The following is a 25,256-nucleotide window of genomic DNA, read 5'->3' on the forward strand; positions in this document are numbered from 1 at the left end:
TTCTCTTTTCTTTTCTTTTCTTTTCTTTTCTTTTCTTTTCCTTTCTTTTCTTTTCCTTTTCTTTTCTTTTCCTTTTCTTTTCTTTTCCTTTCTTTTCTTATAAATAAAGCTGCCTGGGGCAAGTCCTAGCACTCCTATCACAGTGTGTCAAGTTTCAGCCAAGAGCAAATATTTATGTCTGCATACCACATTAAAACATCTTGAAGCAATAAAGCTGCATTGAGAAGACGTTTGGGGCCATCTAGTGGAACTGGAGTGAAGTCAGGCAAAACCTGGGGATCACGGACATGAAATGCAGTCAGTTCAGCGGAAAAGGGAGCAACGTGCTTCATTTTTAGCAGTTTTTTCCTCCAATACATTATGTAACTTAACACAACTTTTGTTATTCAAGTCTAAGAATAAAATAGCTATACAAAAAGCTTACTGTTAATATAAAAGTTCAAACCTGCATTTAAACCTCAGAATGCTCTGAGGGTTGATTTAGAAACATCATCCCTAGAAATACATAAATCCAGAGTAACAAGAAAAGTGTACTGCATAGTGCAAGGCACAGAAGCTACAGGAATTAACTAAAATACCTAAATTATTTTCTTTATCTTAAAATTCTGTTGTTTTAATTTGCCAATGGAAGATATACAGTGATCAAGAATTATTCTGTTTAATAAACACACACTTCCTTTCCTTGAAGAAGCAATTCACATCATATGTCAGACATATACTTCAATTTATACTTTTTTAATTAGCTCTTGATTTTGACATTGGAATCATGTGTGATTGCTTGATTACAGAACAGTTAAATCTTTCAACATTAGCCTCATGGCAAAATGTCCTACATTATATCTGCACACTGAGAATTACCTCAGTTTTGTATTTATTTCTGCATACAATTTAAACATTACTTGCTTTAGTGTGCAAACCTTTCTATAGAATTTATCATTATTATTTCAGCTATCTCATCAACAGAGTTTCAGATAAGATCATACAAAGATTGGGGGTTATCAATGTGCCCTTATATAGAGGGAATACATTCCACCATCAGTGTTGTCTTCAAGGATAGAACAAATGCTACAGTTTTCAGAGTCCAAGTCTATTGTTTTTCAGTTAATGATGAGAACATATTTTGTTTTCCTTCACATAATAGACAAGTTTTTAGGTGGACATAATAGAAAAGGTCATAAAACCCACATTAGTTATATAATGACACTGCAAAATCTCCACAGATTTTTGATCTCTCTGTATTTTTAACTTGCTAGAATTACCTAAATGTTCACAATTGTCACAACAATGGCTTGAATTAAACATTGTATTCTATAAATTTTCTAAATATTATATAATGTTGTTTTTTCTTTAAATTTCACTAACATAATATAACTATGCATTGCAGTATATTGTCACTCTCAACTTGTTTCCTTCCTTAGGAATACTTTGGAAAATATAAACCTACTATCATACCATATTCATTTAACTTTAATTCATGGTATCTAAATCAAGAAAATGACCATTCCAAATCCCACCTAATAGAGTTTCACTACAAACATTCAGTCTATAACGGAACCTAGACATTTGGAAATTTGCATATGTGAGAGTAGAAAACTTAAAACCAAGAAAACAGTCTGATTCATAACATATTTACTTGATATAATGTGACTTATTACAGATAAATTGCCATCTGGAAGACCCACAGATAGTACTGTGAATTATTGATTTAATCCGCAGAAAAAATAAATCATACATCATTAGCTGATGCAAGATATTTAAAATATTTTCTTCTCAGAAGCATTCCTTAAATATAAACACTAGTCCCACTTTCAAATACTATCTTTGTTCAATGCAATATGTTACTTGTCAGTATTTTAGAAAATCTGTCATACTTGAGGAATTCCAAGGCTTTCACTGTTTCATGTCTTCTATCCTCAAAAACCTGTGTCATATTCTTTCACCATTTTTCCATAAGACTTTTCTGTTTGGAAGTGGCTGACACAATTTAATCAACTAGAGAAGTCACTGTCAAGTGGCCTGATACACTCTCTCCCCTGAGAAAATAAGCTGCCACCACAGCTTTTCTACTATCTGCTAAGCCAAGAAGTGAAAAATTGAGGCTTGGAATCAAAAAGGATTTCCCGCACAGGAGTTCAAACCAGAAAAAAAAACCCAGTTAAATATTTATAGTGGTAGGACGGTAACTCTAAAACCTGCTTTCCTCACCTACTGAAAAAGGCATCATTTTGCTTTAGTTTATGCTATATAAAGTCCTGCTGTCATTAATGATACTGCAGTGATTGTAGACTTCTATGTAACTTCGATCTGTTCATTCAAATGAATTTGTGTTTATTGATGAGGACCCAGTAGAAACAAAGATAGGTTGCTAGTGTAACGGCAAATGTAGGAAAGCATAAATCTTCACTCCAGCATAAAATCTGTCCTTAGATGCAAAAGTTACATGAGAAAAAACAAAAAAACAGTGTTAATAATCAGTGAGACAGAGTTCTATACTGATGGGATTCTATCAGCAAATGTATAAGGCAAGGAATTGGTTAGACATAAAAGTCTATGTTCTCTCTTTCAACACCCACATTGTCTTTAGCCTGGCATCAACCTCACTAGCTGTATCTATACAAATAGCTGGGGACAGGATGGTGCAAAGCACAGTATTCTATGCTCATATCCATACCTAAACACTCTTCCAAGGATATTCAATTGTCCCCATTGGAATTGTGAATCTCAAACCAAGGACATTGTTTGAAAGAGTGCAAACTGACATTCACCCAAAATGTGTCAGGGACTACACTAACAGATTGGAGATTTCCTTCTATCCCTTGCCAGTCCTTAGGATCATGCTTTGGCCCTGTCCATACAGTATGAAGGTGGACACTGAGTGCTGTTACAGTTCTAGACAGAGCATATGTTAATTGGTTGGCAATTGTACGTTTTAGGTTTACATTTTAGTCCTTTAATTTCCATTACAGCTACCCTTTTTCTAGCTTTAAAGTATATTTGTGGAGTACCACAAAGCTCCTAAAGTGGGAAAATATTGCAGGACAATTTACAACAAAATCCTGGTCCCTCAAGTTATCCACACAGAACTTGCTCCATTTACACTACTGAACAAAACAGTGACAAAACCTATTCCCCAGTCCCGAAACCACATAGCATCATCTGTCTAATCCATAATATTTACCTAGGTTAGTCTCCAAAATAAAGTTCATGACTATTGAGAATGGTGTTTGGTCCATCCTAACTTCTAGACTGTGAATTGGGGTATGAGCTGGCACAAGCTCATACCATGCATGAGCATGTCACAGTACAGATAATTGAGTTCTGGTATCCCAACACATTCTAGGAGACAGTTTAATAAAGATGCAGCCAGAGGCAAACAGACTGTGGCACTGTGTATTATAGCTATTGTCTAGAGGTCTCTTTCTGACCATGTTCCTGGTACCATTTCAATGGAAGAGAAAGTACAAGGAGGGGAGAAAAAAAACACTAAGGTCACATCATGACATACAGACAAGACACAGCTGGAGTGACCACCTCAGCCCAAGAACTGGTGTTCTCAGATACTCATCCACTCCATAATCACTTAGATCTGGTCTAGACTGCCTTTCAGTCTATTTCCATGAACAAACAGAATTTGGCTCTAAATACAATTCAATAGGGAAAAAATAATAAAATAGATTGTGTCACTTCCAGACTGGTATTTTGTAAATCCTCCCTATTCACAAAGCAGTCTTATAAGGTACGTCACAAACAGCTGCACAAAAATACAACTGTTCAAATTAGACCCAGATGTTTGTTTCATTAAAATAGCTTTTAAAATTCAAATGCAAGAATATAATTTTACTGTTAGGTTTTTATTCATAGTAATTAAAATATTAATTTAAATAGGTGTTACTATGGCATTTTACAAACGTAGTTTAATAATTGGTATCAAGTAGGTATCAAAATAATAACATGGGTTCCAAGAAATATATTTCTTATTTATATAAGAAATTGGGTAGGATTAACTTCATTTGTTAACTTTAATGTTAACTTTATTATTTATTTCTTTTTTTGGTCTCAATAAGAATGGTACTGTTTCAGTGGAGCCAGCAGCCTTGCCCAGTTAATTTTCACTATATTTTGCTATCAAAGCAATAATAGAGGGAGAAAATAACTACTGTAAATCTCTATTTCAGATCAAAATCCAGTTATAATTCAGAACGTAGAAATTTATCAAAGGCCTTTCCCTTTGAGCATTTATGAATCCAATCCAATCCCCCAGTGCCATATGGGAGAATGAGAAGATCCTGTTCAGAATACTAATGACAAGCTGACTGGATAAGCCTGCCCAAAGGAGCTCTGTATGTGGTGCAACCCATATCACATTGAGTAAGGCTACACTATACAGCGTATGTGTAGCAACACTGGACTCAAAACCGTATATTCAGTGAGATGGGACACATATCCAGTCACTTGGACTCTGCCTCCTCTTCAGAGGGAGAAGACAGAACAAAGAACAGATTAGACTCATTGTACATAGGTTGGGCTTGATGATCTCAAAAGGTTTTTCCAACCTAGTTATTCTGTGATGTATGAAACAGATTTGCCCTGCAAGCACACACATTACTCAGGGTTTCCTGCAATCTTAAAATAGCCCACCATTTGGTTTGCTTAAATTCCAACATAAGCCAACTTGAACCACTTAGAATACATTTGGAGGATATAAATGGGACTTCAGTAGTGCCAGCCTTCCATATTGTCTGTTATGTCCCTGGCTATAACAAGCTATTATAATGATAAATACGGCAGAGATATCACAATGCAAATGTACACATGCTAGGTCAAACTGCCAAAAATTACTAAGAAAGGATATATAGTTTAACATTGCATTATCTATATCAATACTGTCATAAAAACTCCCTGTAATCCATACTAGATGAATTACAGATAACTAAAATTTATCTGTTTGAAAAATAAACAGTTAGAAAAATGGGCTCTTATTCTGTGTGACCAAGCCATATATATATAGGTTTATGATCTATAGTACTTACACTCTAATTTTGAATGTTTCTTATCCTCTGTAGCAGTTTAAATGCAAATAAGCTAACTTAACCCCTGTGTGATTTGGTCAGTCTCTTTGACTCCACATAAGCAAAAATATGAGAAAATCTTACTTATCTGGCATCAGTTTCAGCTGAGATGAAAACCATGCAAGATCAGATAAGAAAGAACAACTCTTTTTTTCAGTGAGGGTGGTCAAACACTGGCTGGTTGCCCAGACAGATTGCAGAGTCTCTGTCCTTGGATACATTTAGAACCTAAATGGACATGGCACTGAGCAACCTGCTTTAGTTGTCCCCTGAGTGAGTAGGGGGTTGGACTGGATGACCTCCAGAGGTCCCCTCCAACCTCAACAATGTCAGGACGCTGTGATTAATCACTAAATGTTATCTGTAGTTTACACTGCCTGAACTTCTACTTCTACACTCTACGGCAAAGAATGTAGAAGGGTAATAATTACTCTTAATTCCTGAAAACATTTATTGCCAGTCAACTGATGTTTAAATAGTTACACAGTAAGGAAAAAGGAAAGTTAGGACAGAGTAACATCTTTGTATCCAAAATTTTACATAATGAATCTCAGATAAATTGATATTATTATCATATCATACTCTTCCCTGAAATAGCATACATTAACAGTTAAACATAAATTATACAAGCATAAAGTAATGAATGGGTATTTTTTCATAGTAATTTAAACAGGCAGTACTCATAATTAAACACTTACTATCATTTCTCTCTTTTTCCCCTCAGGCTTATTAATCCCTATTTCAATGTAATTGTAGAGGAAAAAAAGACACAGTAGATAAAGTATGTTCATTTGTATCCAAATTAAATAGGCAAACTAAAAATACTTTGGCCTCACTGTGAAATCCTTATCTAAGGATTGAGACACAAAAAAAGGATATGGGTAACATCACTTCAACTTACCAGAACTGGAAACTAAATGTAACATATTGTCACCACCACAGAATCCAAAATCCCAACAGGCACAGGGCTCCACACATTTGGAGGCTTTAAGACACTTCCAAAGGGCTGCTCAGAAATCCCACTCTACTAGGAATTGCCTGCAGATAGCCAGAAAGAGACACTAGCCACATATAACAGTATGAAACACAGGTGCACAAACTAATTTACCGAGACAAGGAGGGAGAATGTCCTCTGCCAGCTCTCAGCCCTGAGTCTAAACTCTCCCTGAAGACTGCTGTGCATCTTCTCATGGCTGTAGCTAGTGACAGCACCAGCCGCCTCCAACACAGCAGCACAATGACTAACACACTTGTTCTAAATCACTGTGGTTTAAGTTCTAGCCTACAGTTATTTTTTTGATGTCTACTCTGATACATTGCATTTATGTGTATATGTAAGTATAAAGAGTGGGAGTTTCATGGCCAGTTTTATCCAGTTCCAGAAGAGATTTCTGTAAATGGTCAATTAAAATCTGGTTTTTGAAACAGGTTTTGCTGTCTAAAGAGGCTGATCCACGGAGATACTATGTGTATAACAGAAGATAAGCACCATTGTGCAAACGCCAGACTTTATTTCTGCAGTATTCTTTTTCAGTGAAATCTGACCAAAATTTCTGTGCAGTCTTCCACTGAGCTAAGCAACAGCTCATGCTGGATATCTAAACTAGTTAAACTAATTTTACTCAAGTTGAGATCTGCCAGCTAGCTAATCTTTTTCATGAAAAAAGGAATTCCTTAATTTCACAGGGAAATGACTGATTCCACACAAGTGTGGCTTATTGGTCGTTCAGAATTTGAATTCAAATTACTGAATTCTGTTTTGCAGCACTCCATTAGGTCTAGCACGGCTCAAAAAAAAACCAAAGAAAAAAGGCCACTGGATGTTTTTGTTGCTCCCTAAGGCAGTAGCAGCAAAGCATGCATGAAGATTATGAGGCTCTTGACTATTTTTGCTGTACTCTGAGGTTCTTCAGAGCAACAGTAAAACTGAATAAACCTCACTGTTTTGACATGCTCGACAAAACAGAGACCTAACGGAGTCATATGTACATTTGGGAAGATCATTCATTATTTGCACAGAATTTCAGGATAAAAATCCTAAAAGCTCTCGCTCAAATTCACTGCCTGCTGTGAGCACCATCACTCTCACTGGAGAAAAAATCAGTTTTATCTTGCTGCTACTGACAGCCCTGTTGTTGCCTTCTCAGAGCAGGAACAGCTGAACTCTGTTACAGCACTCCACGTGAGAGCAGACAGTTCTACGATCAGCTCTGAAAAGCTTTGCGGGGTGACAAATTAATTACTGCATTAAAGAAAGAAAAAAACCCCTTTGATCGTTACTATTTCCCAAAGGAGCAGCTTGGCTGAATAAAGGTGTCTTCTCAAGCAGGCAATTTGCCCTTCCACTGTAACACATGGTAGGGAAGAGTATTTCCATACCACCACCACCTCCTCCTCCTTCTCCTCCTCCTCTTTCCTCTCCTTTTTGCATTTTCAAGCAGATTTTAGTTGGTCCACAGTAATTCACAATGACAAAACCCTGGCAATGCTAAAACAGTCTATAAATCATGGGCCAGGGCAGCCCATCAACAGAGACACTTTAACTGGTCAAGGACAAAGGCCTGGAAAGAGCAGTCGCTGGCAGGTTTCATGAAGGTTTTCTCCCCTATCTCACCCCAAGCACTGTGATGGCCCCTTATGACCCCAGTAAGCCCAGGATGGGGACCAGACAGCCCCATCCCTCCCATCGCGGTTCAGCTGGGGCAATCAGAGGCCAGACAATGCCTTCCTGCCTCCTGCTGCCCAGCTGCCCATCCCATGTGCTCCACCCCGAGGAGTTGGACATGCTGGATGGCATGCATGTGTGCCGGGGTCAGACACACAAAGGTGGTGGGAATACTAAAACCTCCTGGGGTTAATTGTTGAACGTGCCAAATGTCCTGAATAACACCAGGTTCTGGGGTGGATGTTACAGACTGCTTTGCAGTTAACAGAAAATAAGCTTTTAAAATTGATAAGACCTCCCTGAAATATGAGGCTTTTGTTTCTCTGCACGAGTCATTCCTTTCTCCTATTCCATGTTTCTGTTTCATGACTTTTCCTCTAACAGATGCTGAACTGCCTATGGAGCACTGAGGAGGGCAGCCAGCTTCCTGGAGCTGCAGAGACAGTGAAGAACTGAGGAGTTCAGCTGGGGATTGTGTGGAGGTGCCTTTCCCTTCCCTTTCATCACACATATAGAATGTCACTCATGATGAGCTTCTTATTTTACCTAGATTTCCTCAACAGTTTTACTCCTTTCCAATAGGACAGTCAGCACAGTAAAGGGCTCTAAGGACCAAAAGTCCTTACATGAAAGACAATATCTAAAAAGTGTCATTTGGACTAGTAAAACAAACAGTGACTTACAAAGTTTGTCCTTACACAAACAAAAATGTTATTCTTATTTTATAATCAGTGAAGAAGCATATGATTAAATAGAAACAAAGAAAATGGAAATGCAATAAACCAAAATAAATACTTTTCATGATAGCATTACTCAGTGCTTCACACATACAAACTGCGGCATGAAACAGAAAGGCACAGAAGAACAGCTATGAAAACCAGTGAAAACCAGGTCATTTCTAGCATGAGATACTAAATATCTGTGGTTATTGGGAAGGAATAAAAGTCCTAATGCTAACCTGGCTTGGAAGATGTGGGATCAAATATTGTATTTTCTACAGACTTCCTGTGTACTGTCTATATCACCTTGTTTCTGTCTTATTTCTCTGGATAGATATTCTGGCACTTATCTGTCACACAAAGTATTCTGAGCAGAAATACATTACACATGAGGGCCATGTCACTACTTTAATATTATATTGTTTTTAGTTACATGGTTACATAATCTGAAATTAGTATTTTTATATAAATATTCTTATGTATGCAAAAAAGCAAACTGTAGGAGTCACACTTTGTGTCACAATTTATGCTGCCATATACATGCATAGAACCAATCAAACTAGATAACAAACCAGCATTACCAGGATTAATATTTAAATGTATAAAATGGCTAATTCTTCAGTGATGTTTTAGGGTTTTTAAATCTCCATATAATAAACAATTCACAATATACCTTCAGTGGTCATAATCTTCATAGCCTAGTGCTATTTAAAATGCAAGTTTGGAAAACACAATGTCATATGTTACATTGCATTTTTAAGTGAGCACCGTTTTTAAAGGGGATGCTGGTTCAAAATAGTGTAAACACAACAAAGCACTTGCATTCCATAGTTATCACACGACTAAAGAAGTGATACTGCATCTCATCTGGATGGTCAAAACAGAAAATTACATAGTAACATTGCATATGAAGGTCCATCTGAGGTATTACCTCTAATGGAAAAAAAAAAAACCTGAGCTAATTCTTTCAAAGCACCGGAGTTCTTTGGTTTTATATTTTCTTAAAAATTAAGTTCCTTTTGCCAGGCACAAAGCACTCCTTGGCAGTGAAGCTGGAGTAGACCTGCCAGGCAAGATGAAGATCTCAGAGGGAGCTGTGGAAAAAAGTGTTGATGGAAAAGCGTGGTGGTACCTGACACTTGTGTGGCCCAGGCTGTGTTCAAGCTGTCATCTCAGCCATCAGAGGACAAAAGAGATAGAGGCACACAGGCAGATTTGTCCTGCATTCATTCCACAGTCTTCTTCTGAGGGTGGTTCTTCATTTGCTCTTACGGATGCAGCTCAGGAATCCTGTAAGGAAAATGGTTCTCTGTATGGCTGCTGGTTGCTGGCCTTGTATCCCATATGAAGGATTTTTCTTCTTACAGCCAGAAGATACGATCTACAAAACACCTATTAATGGCAAATCCTGCATAAAATATGTGTTAAAAAGCAATGAAATCAGCTGCTGTTTCTTCCCTCTTCATTCCCACTGCCATTTTGTCCTTGATAAGACATAGGAATTGCAACACTATTTTTATCCAAATGTCAGGTTTTAAGGAATTACTTACACCAACTATGAACTCTGAAATCCAACTCCTCCTAAAATAGCATGCCTGTGGCCTTAACTATACAATGTAATGATCCAATAGCTCTTTCTCTATGAAGTCTAGGAACTTTTCAGAAACTAGTATTTTACCTTATTTCAAAACTAGTCTTTTATGTTGCTCCAAGCATGGTAGAAGAGGAACACAGTTTCCAACAGAAAAAGGTTTAACTCACAAAAACAGATAAGGCCAGTTGCTCACAGCTGGACTAATCAAAAATGTTATTGGAAAAAGGTAGAGAATATAAGTTTTCTTTTGTTTGTAATTAAGATAAAGAGATATGCACAGTCTCTAAACTTAAATGCAGTTAATATTTTTAGCACGTGAAAATGTGGCAACATTGAGTACTATTTACAAATGCAGGTTGTGAAACAAAAATCAAATTATGTGTGCAAAACAATCAAAAACCCCATAATATATCCCAATTTTCTTTCAAAGTATTTGTATGTAATCAAAACCTTGTGAAAATATTTATATTAGATTTATTTATTGCTTAGGGATAGCATTCACTTACTAATTTGGCTTCTAGAAAACCACTAGACTAGGGAAAAGGGGAAGTGGTCGAATTTTCTTTACTTTTAGATATGAAAGGAAAATTTAAATTGAAAAACTCTTGAAAAAAAAGTTTAAAAAGTATATGACTAGCTGAAAATGTAGATATGTATGGTTTAAAACAGAGATTAAGGATACATAGTAAGCATAAAAAAAAACCCAGTGAAATGTCTTCATGGGGATCCAGATCTGCAAAGGAAGGAAGTTGAAGATTTGGTTGGTTTTATCTAGACTTTTGGACCAGTTTATTTTATTAAAAGCACCATTTTGAACATTCATACCAAAATCTAAATTTGGGTAGTAAAACTATTCAGTTGCAGACATTCAGTCTGAATGCACCTGTATTTTGAGATAACTGCTGTGGCCACTGTCAAGCTTAGGAAAATTCTCACTTAATATATTTCAGTGCAGAGTAGGAAAATATGAATATTTCCTGGCTATAGGGACCATTGTAGAATAGACTTGTGGCACCACAACAAGTACTCAGATATACACAAAGCTCTTCACAGCCCAACACAGATTAATTTTACCTACTGGTTAAACAGGAGAGTGTATAAAAGCTGAAGCTCTGCATTTTCAGTGGATGAAAAAAATATACTGCCTAGATATCTTATCACTGCATTTTATAAAAAAAAATAAGAACATAAATGTGAAGACTTTTACCAGGTATTTTTTTTAGATTTGGAACTTTTCAGAAATTTCCCCACAGTCATCAGAAAATAATGGATTTGACAGGATCAAAGCATTCCGCGGGGATATGCCAATTCAGTTGCAACCCTTGAGAGAGGAAAATCTACTCATTTGTGGTCACTCTGCCCACTGCCCATCTCCTGGGTACTTGGCTGCTAAAGTCTTTTTTCCAGCCAACTCCTGGCTGCTTAATCTCTTGAGCTCTGTGGGGTTTTTATAAACAGTCTGGTTGGCAGAGTTCTCAGCCACCATCCAAGCTCATAAAGGAGCTGGTAAGGTTTAGCGATTAATTCCCTGGACAGCTGGAAATCAAGGTAATACAACAAAGATGAACTCTCTGGAGCTACTGCCTTACTCTGCAGCCAGCTGGCTCCACATGCCACAGACAGCACCAAACATCCTACCTCAGCAGCTTCCCAAGCTCTCTGAACCACATGGGTCACAAGTTCCTTAGTAACTCAGCTCTCCAGACATTCCCAGTCGCTTCTTTTCTCGGCTCTTCATCTTACTGGCAATACTGTTACAGATGCTCTTTTACAATATGGACAAAAATTGAAAAATGCATTTTAATTTTACCATTTTTGTCTTCTATAAATTATGCCTCACACTAATTGTTGTGCTCCTGGAATTTTGTCCTTGTGTCGGATTTTTAACTGAAAAAGAAAAAAAACGTTTTTGCAAGGGCATGCTGGTCCTCTGGTCAACTGGAGGTTAGCTTTGATCTTGACAATTGTCAAATTTTGTTGTTTCTCTCAATTTTCACTTGCAATTCTGAAAGGTTTGCTGACACTCCAAAATATACTTACCTGTTTTTCTTGTCCAAAGAATCAGAATGCTGCTGAAACATTGTCATTATCAAAAATGAAACAGCATGTTGGAGCAAGAACACAAATATGGTTCAAATAATTAGCACATCCTCTACTGAAGTTTGCTCACCACAGTCTGCTTCATTTGACACTTGAAGTGAGCAGTTGAGGAATGTAAGTTAAATGCTCATAAATTTTCACTCCATCTACAATTTCAAAATCTTGATTGTCACATTGGTCATCATTTTTGTATCTTGTCGATCCACCCTCTAGAATCCTTCATCCTTTATGTATTTAATTGTACCAATTTTCTTTGGGGAACTTTTGTTTCTTGCCATATTGGATGACATCCAGAGGTTTCAAGCTTGCAGTGGAGCTCCAGGACCACACATAATCTTTAGGAGAGGTTGGCAGCTTATCTTACCTCTGCTTATAGTGAATATGCGAAGCTCAATCTGCCTCACCTGGAAAGCTGAGATCCAAGAAAAACAAATATCGTAAAAGAACATGAGTAAAAATCCTAACATTTATTGTAGAGTTGACAATTTCTGTGTAATACCAGCATGAAACTAGACATACGAACTACCTCTTTGTTTATGCACGTCATGACTACTTGTCTTGCCCACCCCCTTTTTTTTTTTTAATAATATGCAAACTCTCTACTCCTGAGCAAACTGAGCATCAGTCTGCTGTACCTTTAATAGTTCTACTGATGAAGCAAAAATCTCACCTGAAGTAAACAATCTTTATCACGAAAAAAAAGAAATCTGAAATTTAATACTTTGTGAAAACTTGTAAGTAAAACAAATAAACAAAAAGCACCTACACATCAGCTTTCATTTATGACCAATCACTTTTCACTTCAAAAAAAAAATCACTTTTTTGTGCCATGTTCCTACTCTCTAAAAGCGAACTAGTCCTGAAGATCACATGAAAAAGAAAAGCTCCATTAAATTAGTTTACAGATTAAATATTAATGTTGGCCAGCACACATGCCATGTGTGAAGTTAGCCATGCTTTGAGCAGGAGCTTGGACCAGGTGACCTCCAGAAGTCAGTCCAGCCTCCTCGGCAATTCAGGGCAAGGCAGCACAGGCATGTCTATTATTGCAAAAGCAGCCTGCCAGGTAGCTCCTGAAATGGGGCCACTGCAGGAGCAGGGCAGTGAAATGGCCCCTTATCTCCTGCTGGTGAGGACATTACTAGTCAAGCTCTTCCCCCCTTTCTGACAGAAATTGCTGTCATTATCCTGACAGTAAGAACTGGATTTGTATTTCACTTCAGTCGCCCCATTTCAGTGTTTTAACCCCATCCACTGTGAAGAGAGAACGGTGTCAATATGGAAGGTGTGGCCAGGAGTGGGCACAACCCGTCCCATATTGCCTCTTCTGCTCAGTAGAGGCAAGCTCTGTCAGAGAAATAGGGCACGCAGGAGAAGCAACATTTGAAATTGCTGCAGCTAAACCTATTAGAGTGTTTTCACAGGATTTGAATACAGATAGGAAGGGTAGCTTCTAGCCTGCAGTCCCAAAGCTGCCTGCGTATTTTCTCAGGGTCACCAGCTTCTGTATGTGCAATTCCTACTTCTAATAAATTCAGTTATTTCACATGACACTTGCAAAGAGTTCAGTTCCAAGATACACATCTGCCAATAACAGCAGCCACCTGCCACTTCTCTACCAGCTAGTTTTATTTCTCCCCTTTTGATTTTTAATGATTCAGTAATGCACCATAAAAACAATCTTTTAATTACAGATAATTTTAAAGAAAAAAAATCTCTCTTCTTTCATGGATATAAGCATGAGATTTCATATACAAAGCAGTTCAGCAGGATATTTTTCATCTTTTCATTAACAATCTCTCTCTTACAGTACATAATTCCATTTACTTCAAAGGCACACAAAAAAAGGGGGATTATGCTAGTGACCTATAGTTTATGGTAAAGCATAGGGAGGAGAGTGTTTTGCCAAACAAAAATTAACTTTCTTTTTATGAGCTCTGCTGTAGGCTGTTCGTGCCCATCCTCATAAGACAAGAACCTAATTTCCAAGCTTTAAAATATTCAATATAAACTTCAATGAGTTATATTAGCAGAATTTCAACCTGTACATCTACTAAAATTGCTGAGAACCACTTATTTTAGGAAACAGCTTTAATTAAAGCAAAAGACTATGCTGAAGATTTTCAGAGCTTATTCTGATTTTTATCACAGACTTGCAATGATATGGTTCATATATCTGATGATTCCTTTGTGCCTTAGTTTCTCCCACATGGAAAATTAGATCATTACCTAATACACAGGGATGTTGAGAACCTTAATTTTTACAGTCTATAAAACACTTTTTGATCTTCACCTAGAAAAAGAAGTTTACTCTTATTTTGTATCTTCTTTCACATATAGGAAGTCAGGTAAACACTGAGTTTTTCTGCTTTGTGATGACCAGACTGTAAAAGATCACTTGTTTTTCATGTCTGCAATTTTTTTCTCTGCCCTTTCAGCAGCCAAGAAAACTGATATGACTGAAATTAGTTGTTAGTTTCAAAAAGCACTTACACATCTACTCAAGATACTGCTTTACTATCTACATGTTTTACAACACACACTACTGAAAAACGTAAGAGGCGTGTATTAAGTGACAGAGAATTGTAGAATTCAAGTTTTTAAAAGTGATATTTCCTTCAGGCATGCAAGGTTGATAAATAATCATGTTTTTATTGCAGAGTCATATTATCAAAATATATACTTACCACAGTCATAATTTTTACTGGTAGGGGTGATTCCCAAAGCACTTAACCAGATAGGAAGGACTGTGTTAGAGCCACAGGGCAAAAAGGGGTCTCCATCCATGGCCTGCATACCTTAGACTTTAGGATGGCCCAGCTTTATCCCAGGAAAGGTTTTTGTGCTGGTGTAGGATATAGTCTGCATCAGAGATGAAAGCAATAGATTTAGGGAAATGTTGCGATATTTTTTCAGTCAGAGACTTAGTAATTTACTTCCAGTGTTTTGATCATCAGTTGGCAGAACACAACTTTGGAGAACATAAACTAAAGTGATGAGCACAGGGCAATCCATGTGGAGATTGGGAAGCCCACTGAAACCTTCTAAGAAAAACATACCCTGTATTAACTCTGCCTCTTCTTCTGGCTGAGTCCAACAGTTGATGCCATGCATCACTTACTTCCTGAGCAGGAGGACACATGGTAGTGTGGGAAAAGGAGCAGCACAATGTCAGAGGAAGAAGTGATAGGGTCACACAGTCTTGGAACAGGGAAGCAACATCTGAATAGAGCAGGAAGAGGGATGAGTTACAGTAGAGGTCTGTGGATTTGTGAGAAGCACCCACAGTATGGAAAGGAACATCTTTTCATGGGCTCTTCCCATACAAGTACCAAAATGTATAGGATAAAGTTAGGTGGAGTCACCCTCAGCAAAAGCAAATGTTGTGAAGGTCCACTTGAAACGTCTACAAGGGTCCTTTGACATTGCTTTAGAAAACAAATATTTAAGTTGAACCATTAATTCTAGTAGAACTACCCTTATATTTCTATGAAATGCAACTTAGCCTCTCAAAAATATTACTTAGAAACCTTAAAATAATAATTACTTTATGCCTGTTGCCACTCTAGTATCTGCTAGAGACTGTCACTTGAGAGATCAAAGTCTAGAAAATACTATGGAGATCCCAAAGGAAAGCTATACCTCTGAGCAGCAAACAATCCCTGGACATAATCTTGACTCTAAAAGGCCAAACATTAAGTTTACACTTCCTTATTTTGGAGTGATATTGTATGTGTGTGCGTGTAGTTCTTTTTGCAATATAAACACATATGGCTATTTATATCTTAGCATTGCAGAAGTTAGCCTAACACACTTACAGCAGGAATTCTCCTGGCTGCCTTTGGCCCATGTTGCACCATGCCAGGAGCACAGCACAGCATCACTAGCCACAGGAGCTCACCCTCTTATTACTTGATTTGCCCCTGGTGCTGAGCTGGCCCAAAGGAGCCTGAGCTACAAACGAGAACTGCAAGGGATTTGGGTAGGAAATTCAACAAATTCCTCACAGCTACTAGAAGTCAGCATAATTGTGCATCCTTGATGCTAAGCAGGCAGAGGTAAGCAGCCAGATCAGCACACAGCTGGCTGAGAAGGCTCAAAGTCCCTTTTGCACAGTTCTGCTTTGCACTCATTATCAAGCATTGCCACACTTCGCTCTGCCAGTGAAAGAAGCCATAGCATCACGGCACTGGACATATGGGCCTGGAAGGAACCAGATTTGGCTTATCTTGCCTTTATAATAAGGTAAGAAGACTTTTTTGCAAATAATGGCAATACTTCCAGGAAGAACACAGAAGTATGATAGTAATAATAACAATAATAGATAGATAGCACTGATTCACTATAAAACCCGTTTTAGAGTTTAAGTGTCCCTTTTGTTAGATTTTTTCTGGTATCCAAAATATCCTGGTGGCTTCACAACTTATTTTTTTCTGACACATCATGAGCAGACATTGGAAATAATCAGTTATCATAATTATAAAGAGTCTTTACTCTTCATCATCATACACTTGCATCATACACTTCCTTACTTAAGTCTCCTCTAGATCAAATGGAGCTTATTTCACAAGTCACATTTGCCAGCTGTTCATCAGTTTATTGTTTCACCTTTGGATTCCCTACACTTTGTCTGTATCCACTGCTCAGAAGTGAGCCCATTATTCCAGCTGAGACCCCAACTATACAATGGAAAAGAAATTACTCCCTTCCATGTCATTACAAGCATATCCCAGACTGAAATATCTTGATAAACAAAAAAGATCTTTAAATCTTTTATAGTTTAGCACTGACATTAACCCTAAACCTCGTAGCCTCCTTTGTCTTTCACATATTCTGAGGCATCTGGTCACTTTTTCTTATGTACTTTTCCCTTTCTGTTATTGCGTTTCATTCATTGATATCTGGCAATTTTCCATACAGTAAAAATCAATTTTAAACATGATAATGTCTCCCACAATTCTTGTAGTCCTCCTTACTCTTTCATTGTCTCATTGAAAACAGCAGCAAAAATACTGTGTAGAACTGTGTTCAGGATAAACCTCACAGAACTCTAACTTCAAATGTCCTCTCGTTTTTACTCCAAAGCACTGACAATATCTCTTAGCAGGTTTTTTTAAGCAGTGCGCTCACTTTATAGCAATGACTCAAAGCTATACCCCATTTGGCATGTGAGCATTAAGAATACAACCTCTCACTGCTTTTCTACATCTACCAGATCATCAAAGAAGCCAAATATATAAAGATGGATTTGACGTGATTTGCTCTTGACAAATCCACAATTATTATCTCCATCACCTTATGATCTACTTGGTGCTTTCACTTATTTGTTTAGACATTTGCTCTGATATCCCAGTTTATCTGCCTGATGAGTTACTTTATATTTCTTTTTCTTTAAATACAGGCACTATCTGGAGGCTTCTCTAGGGCTCTGAGACCTCTTGGTCCTCCACAAACATCCGAAGACATTCACTAATAGTTCAGCAATTGCTTTGGCAACCTTCAACCAGATTTCACTTGACCCTGCTGACTAGAACATTCCTAATTCATCTAAATATTTTTTAACCTGCCCTTTCTCTCTTCTGACCTGTGATTCTCTTCCCCTGTTAAAATTAATTGCATCAAATATCTGATTGCAATTAACCTTGAGAGAGTGAATCTTTCAGCCTTTCCTATGTCATCACAGCAGACAAAAGCTTCTTCCGTCAAATTAAAAAGAAATATGTTGTCTATATAATACCAGCACCTCAGTAAAGCATTTTCATGACACATCACCAGACATTTGTCCTCTCAGTAGTTACAATACAGTTGTGCTCCCCAGTGATGCTGCTGGATTTGCAGGCCTGGCCCGCTCTCTGCTGATCAGCACTAACTGTTGTGGCAGGACCACAGGATGTCTCACGCTCTTCCACAATGGCATTTTACCCCAACACACACTTAAAAGGGCAGAGATACCACACACAGTGTATGATCGAGGAGATTCAAATGCTGTTCCCCAGATCAGGAACAATTGTTTGATTTTACATTTACAAGCAGGAAATCAGTGATCTTTTTAAAACATTCAATATGGCAATTCCCATCTGGGCTATGGAACACACATACCGTGCTTCTCTGTTGAGTTTTTGCTACTGAAACTAGTTAAATGAGAACCTCTGTGCATGGAAGTCACTGAAATGGTCTCTGCCATGTCTGTGCCTGTGGTTTCTTCTTTCTGGTGTCCATTGCCTCTCCTGGAGGTGCTATTTATTGCTTTGCAGCACAGACAAGGAAAGGCAAACATCACTGTTGGCAGGGAAGAAAGAAACAATGCCAGGCAACCATTATTGTCTCTGTCTCTCATGCAAAAAAGAGAAGTAAGAACAAATTCAGCTTGCCTCTCACAGTGATCATAACTGCCAGTTTGAGAAGGGAAGAAAGGAGCGTTATTTTCTGCAGGCAGAGCATTGATTTTTTCCTGAGTGTGACTCATGAGTCTGTACCACACTGGGCTGCGTGATAGAAGGGGCATCCAGATCCACTGTGTGACAAAAAGTCACCCGTTGCAGGTCATGCTCTTCTAGTAGACGTCACACCTCCTTCAAAACCTCGTACAACTCTCATAACCTTACATGATAAGCACCACTGGTCAGCAAAAGAAACATCTGAGTGGCAGTTCCACATAATGGGGATTTTGTGGTGGAAGCTCAAGAGACTTGATGGGTAGGATTCATCTGATCAGTCAAAAATGTCTGCATTTTAACTTGTCACCTTGGTCTCACCTCAGGGCAAATGAAAGAAATGAGGAGTCAGAACAAGGAACATTCCCATCCCGATTTAGACATCTAAAATAAGACAGATGACTCATATCCTGAATGCACTTATTTCTCCCTGCAGACTAGAGACAGTGTGACTAGCTCAGATGCATATATCGACAGTGCTGATGTTTAAAACTGGAGGAGACATCTCCCAGCCACCAGACCTCCGCCAAGGGTCCTGGCAATCCCACAAGGCTGAACTCATGATCATGATGGGCTCAATTCAGCTGCCTCATACAGAGGTGCCCAGTGCCCTGTTAGGCACCCTAAGACATCCAAGAAACTCAGCAAATTTATCCACTGGCCTCTGCCCAAGGGATGCAAAATTTGACCTCAGTTAAGCAAACTACCAGGTCAGGTTGCCCACTGCAGTGCTGCTCCCAGTACAGTAAACCCTACACACTGTCACAGCAGGTGAACATCCTCTGTCATGAGACTGGTAATGAAGCAGGGATAGAGATCATGCAAAGCAACCTGTAAGAATAAGCCAAGAAACAAGTACCTAGTTTGAAGAAACATTAAAAAAAAAACAGGTCCGGGTAATTAAAGATAAAATAGGCTCACCAAAATCCTCAATAGTAAGGAACAGCCCAGTTAATTACGCTCCATGATTGCTTCCCTTTAATCCTTTTTTAAATGTAATATTACTTTCTTATTTTCAAGACTAATTTCATACATAATACCTTAGTTAATATTGATGTCCACTGTGGGGTTTTTTGATTTCTTTTCATTTCCACTACATACCTAGCAATAAACCTAGTCTGCGTAATCATTATCATATTCCTTACGACCTTTAAAAATTTCATAACAGGTTTAAATATTCCTCTCTGTAATCTTATGACAAATGATGTTTCCCCGCCTGATCACTATTAAAAATGGATTTCTGTGAATGCACTTATCTGTAGTCTCCAGTCATACATATACATTACTTGTTTAAACAGCAGAGAAGGCTTTTTTCCTTCCTATATCCCATCTCCATATAAACAGGTAAAGAGTAAGGGAAGCAAAATACAACCAGTGAGATAAGGCATTAAACATTGTGCAAATGCAAACATAAAGCATGCAGTACCCTTCCAGTGATGCCTTTTCCTGGTTTTAAAATCAAGAGTCAAACAAAGGGGAAAAGGGATTTTACCTTGGTATTTATTTTAAGGATCCTTAGGAGCACATGTCAAGGTCAAATGCACCAAAATGCCCACCGCAATCCCCACCCCCCAAAGATCTGGTATAACATTATAGGTTTTACTAATTAGCATACCTATCAAAAATTCCCCAATGAGAGGCTTGAATGAGCCCTTCCCTCCCCAAGGAGCCTTCCCCTGGATGGTTCTATCTTAGTTTACAGAATGTGTTCTGGAGAGGACCTTGGTGTCTGAGGCACACTGATCCCTAGTTACGAAGCTTCTAAAATGTTTAGTCTCCTAGCTGAACAAACAAGTCCAAGAATGTAGGCAAAAAGCACTAAGAATACAGAAGCTGTAAAAAGGTATAAAAGGGGTATAAAAGAAAAGGCAAAAAATCGTCATGGCATCATTTCCCCCCTTTTAGAGACTAACAGAACTCTACCTTGTCTAGTCTCTACTCTACTCTACATTACCTGCAGAAATGCATCATGGCATCACCAGCAGAAAAAATGGGATGCACAGGACTCTGTTTCCCAGCTCTGTCTTACCCTTTCTTGCTGCCAGAACAGCCAGGAAAATGCTGAGTAGTTTTGAAAATTCTTTCTTTATCCCTGGTTAGTGATCTCAGCGAGGGAGGGGAAAGGCATATGATCAGTGTGGGATTAAGTAAAAATATGATCAAATATCATTTTCACTCAAATCACAGGAAAACTGATTCAAAATGACATGGAGGAAAATGTTTCTTATAGGGTGAGAGGTGATCTAACTGTCCCTTTTCCCTGCAGCCAGCATAACATCAACTGGACATCACAGAGCAGGTGAGTTGTTCTGGGGGCAATCCATCAGAAATGATGGTTTCCTATAGTATCCATCAATATTATTTCAAGTCTTCAGTGCCCAGAAAGGACAATTTCTCATCAAGTCTTTTCCTGTGGTTAGGATTTTGTATAGTCTGTTTCCCAGGTGACTCTCTAGTGTTTAACAAAGGGTGAGTTCCCACTGCAGCCATCTTCTGAGGAGGAAAACCTTTGGAAACCCATTCACATTTTTACATAAAGTGTTTAAAAATTGCAAATCCCAGAGACCTTATGTCAGACTTGGTTGACAATGGCTAAAAGGTTCAGAAGTTATTTGAAGGAAATACACCATGCAATCACATTAGCTCTGTTCTTCAAAAACCAGGTTAACACAGCTGACCAAAGGAGCAGCCAGCATCTGAGGTGGGCACTGCTTGATAATAATCTGCAAGTGGCACTAAAACCAGAGATTTGGGCCTATGCAAAACTGGCACACAAAGCATCAGACCAGGTGTCTCTGACTTCCCATCTGTTAGAAACCAGCCCATTTCAGTTTCACTTAAAATCATAAAGCAGATTTGTCTCATAGGTTAGATTTGTGGATATTCTATTTATTCTAAATCAAAAAATATCGAGACTGAAAGGAGATTTGCCTTTTTTAACAATTTAAACCATATTTTCAAAGAATCCATTTTAAGTTTCTTATGACTCAAAACAACTGCACTGGCAAATTAATTCCCAAGAAACTACAGTATGGAATATATAATCAACGTACATAATTAACTTCACTTTGGGTCTGACCAGATGCAAGAGGAAGACAAGCTTTAAGAAGAAAACTGGGGGCACTGGGACAGTAGTCTCAAAGAATATTTTTTTAAGAAAGATGTAACCATTAAGTGTTAAGCACAATATCAACACATCAGCTATAGTGCATTTATACTTTTACAATGCAAGGTTAAGGGATACAGCATTTATCGTCCACTTTCAGAAGCTGTAGACAAGAAAGAGGAATTCCTTACATCGACGTTAACTATAAGTTTCCTACTAATCCAGCTGGGGATATTTAGAAAAGGTAGTGAACTTTACCTAAATATGTCACAAGTTACCATATTAGATTTATTTATGTAGAACAGAAGGGTAGTAATGCTGGGGAAGAAGCAGGGAATTGGATCAAGTAAAACAAGATTACATGTATATGTGGAGGCCATTGTGTAATAAGGAAATTAGTATTTTGCACTTTTATACCTTCTTTTATTTCTTTGTTCTACAAACACAGTGGACTTAACATAGTGCGCACTTTCCCTCTTGCAGAATGTCCGTATCATTCCTTTCATACTAAAGAATAAAGCAGGAACAAAGTTGGATTTTCAGATCTTTAGATATGCAACAAATCTTTTCTTCACTAGGTGGCACCCTGTCTTCTATGGATAAATGTTGAACACGACAAAAAGCAAAGGTTTCATTTTCACGGAAGAATATAAAATGATAGAGGACTCATTCTTTGTGTTGAATGTTTTTACTGCTTCTTTTGTGTTCTACATCATACCCCTTGTGTACTTGCAAGGATAAAGTTCTGCACCATAGACCTACTTCAACTATTTTACATTCAATATTTGTCTCAAAACTGATTATTGTCCAGAAATCTTCATGGGAGATGCACCCATTACAGTGGCTCAGACTTTGAATAACATTCAAAGTGCTCAGAATAAATTATAAACATCAAAAATACTTCTCTCTCTTTCTTTCCAAAATAAGCATAGATCTAGAATTGATGATGATACTGTCTCAAATCCTCAGCAGGTATAAATCAATTTGGCTTCACTGGAGTTGATTGATGGCAGGTGAAGATCTGCACCTGCAATTTAGATGCTGGCCTGCAGAGCACAGCTTGATTTGTTTTCTATTTCTTCACTCCAAGGAATGATAATTGAGCTCATTTGGGCATGCTTCTCACTTCTTAGTCAAAACTCCCACTTGAGAATTGGACTTAAAATCAGTGCACGTCTCTTTGTAATAATTCAAAATAATCTTTTCACAAATTAAAAAAAAGAAGAAGAAATCTGACTAAAGACTTCAGAGCTGGGAAGTCAGTTGTTCAATACAGCATCAGTGATCGCAAAACAGCAACTGATGCAAGCAGAAACAAAATACCACTCAGCTCCTTCATTTTGCCTCTTACTGCCACTAGATGATAGTATGGTAACACCTGTATTGTTCAGCTGCACACCAGACCTTCTGTTGCTGAATTCCTGGCAGCATTCACACTTTTATATGTAAAGAATATCCAGAAGCTCATCAATACTACATAGCTAGCCTTTGAATAGCAGTGCTTAATTATATCCCCCGTGATTTCATGCATTAATACACCCAGAGTGTGGTGGATGCTATAATTTGTCCATAGACCCAAACTGGGCTTCATTTAGGCACAGATATTATGCTAAATTGGTCACCTCACTCTATTTTTGTGAGTTACCTATCCAGAGCTATAGTGGGACATTTTGATGGAAAGGGCAAGATAATTACATTTCCCTAGCAGGAAGCAGGAGAAGGGCTGGAGGTAACATTTACATTCCTCCTCATGGGCATCCCACTCACTGCCATTTCTGCACATCCACTTGCTGCTTCTTCCACCTTTTCCATTTCATGCTCACCCTCTTGAGAGGACTCCCCTCCTCATCCAGTAGAAAAGCTCTGGGCTAGGAGGAGACTCGCATCCGGAAAAACACCTTGAGCACACAACTGCCGTCCTCTCCACAAACCCTTTCTCTCCCATTTCACACAGCTTTTACTATTCTATCACAGCAAAATTAAAACCAAACTGTTCTTTCTCACAGCTACTCTGTAAAGCAAATAGTCAAACGCCTTCACTGCACGTTTTTTCCCCTAGGTAAATCTTAAAACTCTGATTCGTTTTTACCCACAATAACAAGGTCAGTGTTTCTCTTGGTAGGCTGGACTGACTCTCCCTGACAAGGAATATGCACCCCAAGGAAGGGGTGAGTGGCCAGCTCCAGTTTTGCACAATACCTTTTCCATCACAGCCAGTTTTACAAGCATTTCCAGGTCCCCACTGTGGACAAAATCCCATTTCTTCGTCCATAATCTGTGGCAGACATGTAGAGTGATGAACCTGTTGGCACCACAGGCAAACCAAAAATTGAAAACCAGAATCTCCAGTGAAAAGACACTGACTCTTCGACCAATAAAGGCTAAGGGGAAGCACTTCAGAAAGTATAAAGTGGCACATCATTGCATTGTTGGCTAATTCTCTACTCAAGGATTTGATTCAGCCATGACCATCACAAGTCACTGAGTTTCCCACAAAAACCAGATCTGGATATAGACATGGGGAAACCCTGAATTTTTGCTGTACTGTAAATTTGGTTACTTTGACAAATTTTTGTTTTAATGCAGGATGAAAGTATATTTGTAAGATTTTCAGGTTTCAAAAGGCTTGTGTTTATTTTATCTAATGATTGGTTTGGACATTTGGAATAGTGCATAAACTACTAGTTATATGGCATAATACTTACATGAATAATTTCCATAATCAGTAAGAATATCTTCTATGTAATATAGGTTGAACTATATATTGTTTTGTATTCAAAGCATTTACAGTGTCATAGCAGGCCCAGGAGGAAAAAACAATTCCAATGTCACACTCTTTCAGCACAGCAAACAGAAGTCTCAAAAAGATAACTTGTTCCCTTTGGAAATAAACACCTAAAGAATAAAGTAAAATATTTCAAGCCTTATACAGATCACTGTTACTGACATGGTGTAAAACATATTGACAATAATATAAAATCAAATCACTTTACGGGTCAAAATAAAGCTTTAGAACTTGGAAATTAAATTCTGAAAAATTCTAAAAGTCAACATCTGAAAAATATCTACTTCAAAAGTCTTCCTCCATTGTGAACCTTCATCATATTTTACAATTAAAATTATTTTAATAACATCTTCTTTCACTTTTCATCAAGAACTGTATCAAAACAAAGTCCAACCAGCTGCTATTCTGTAAAGCGTATTTGAACTGGCATTTCCCGAGCTTATGAAAAATGAAGCACTCCATTTTACTTACATGAATAAGGATGCTCTATATCCCACATATGAATATTAATTTTTTTACAGTTCTTCTCTGTGATATAAGAATGTTTAAAACTCACAGTCAGGGAGAAGTTCTGCTGCTAACAAACCTGTAATAAACCCATATTTCCAGGGATAATCATGTCATCTGTCAGAGCACAGTGAGGAGCAGCTGGTTCACAAGGGATGGTGAGCCAGGAGCTGAGCAGATTAACAAGGCAAGTGGGGAGCAGCACCCTCTACCAAGGAGCGAGGTTGTGGAGTGGCAAATCTCGATGATGATCAGGATCAGACATCATCCAGTGCTC

The 25,256-nt window shown here is 38.1% G+C and overlaps 1 long non-coding RNA gene across 1 annotated transcript; it reads right to left on the minus strand.

Annotated features, from left to right (window-relative positions):
* Nucleotides 1-77: 77 nt before the first annotated feature.
* LOC121667012 lies at nt 78-20,030 on the minus strand. Its single transcript, XR_006016883.1, has 3 exons — nt 14,835-20,030; nt 5,971-12,559; nt 78-272 (listed from the first exon to the last, which is right to left on the minus strand). It is a non-coding gene; the product is annotated as an uncharacterized LOC121667012 (long non-coding RNA).
* Between the last annotated feature and the right edge of the window lie 5,226 nt (nt 20,031-25,256).

Source organism: Corvus kubaryi, unplaced genomic scaffold, assembly GCF_017639235.1.
Source record: "Corvus kubaryi isolate FWS band 111438036 unplaced genomic scaffold, C.kubaryi_AGA036_p1.0 37354, whole genome shotgun sequence".
Classification (NCBI taxonomy): Eukaryota; Metazoa; Chordata; class Aves; order Passeriformes; family Corvidae; genus Corvus; species Corvus kubaryi.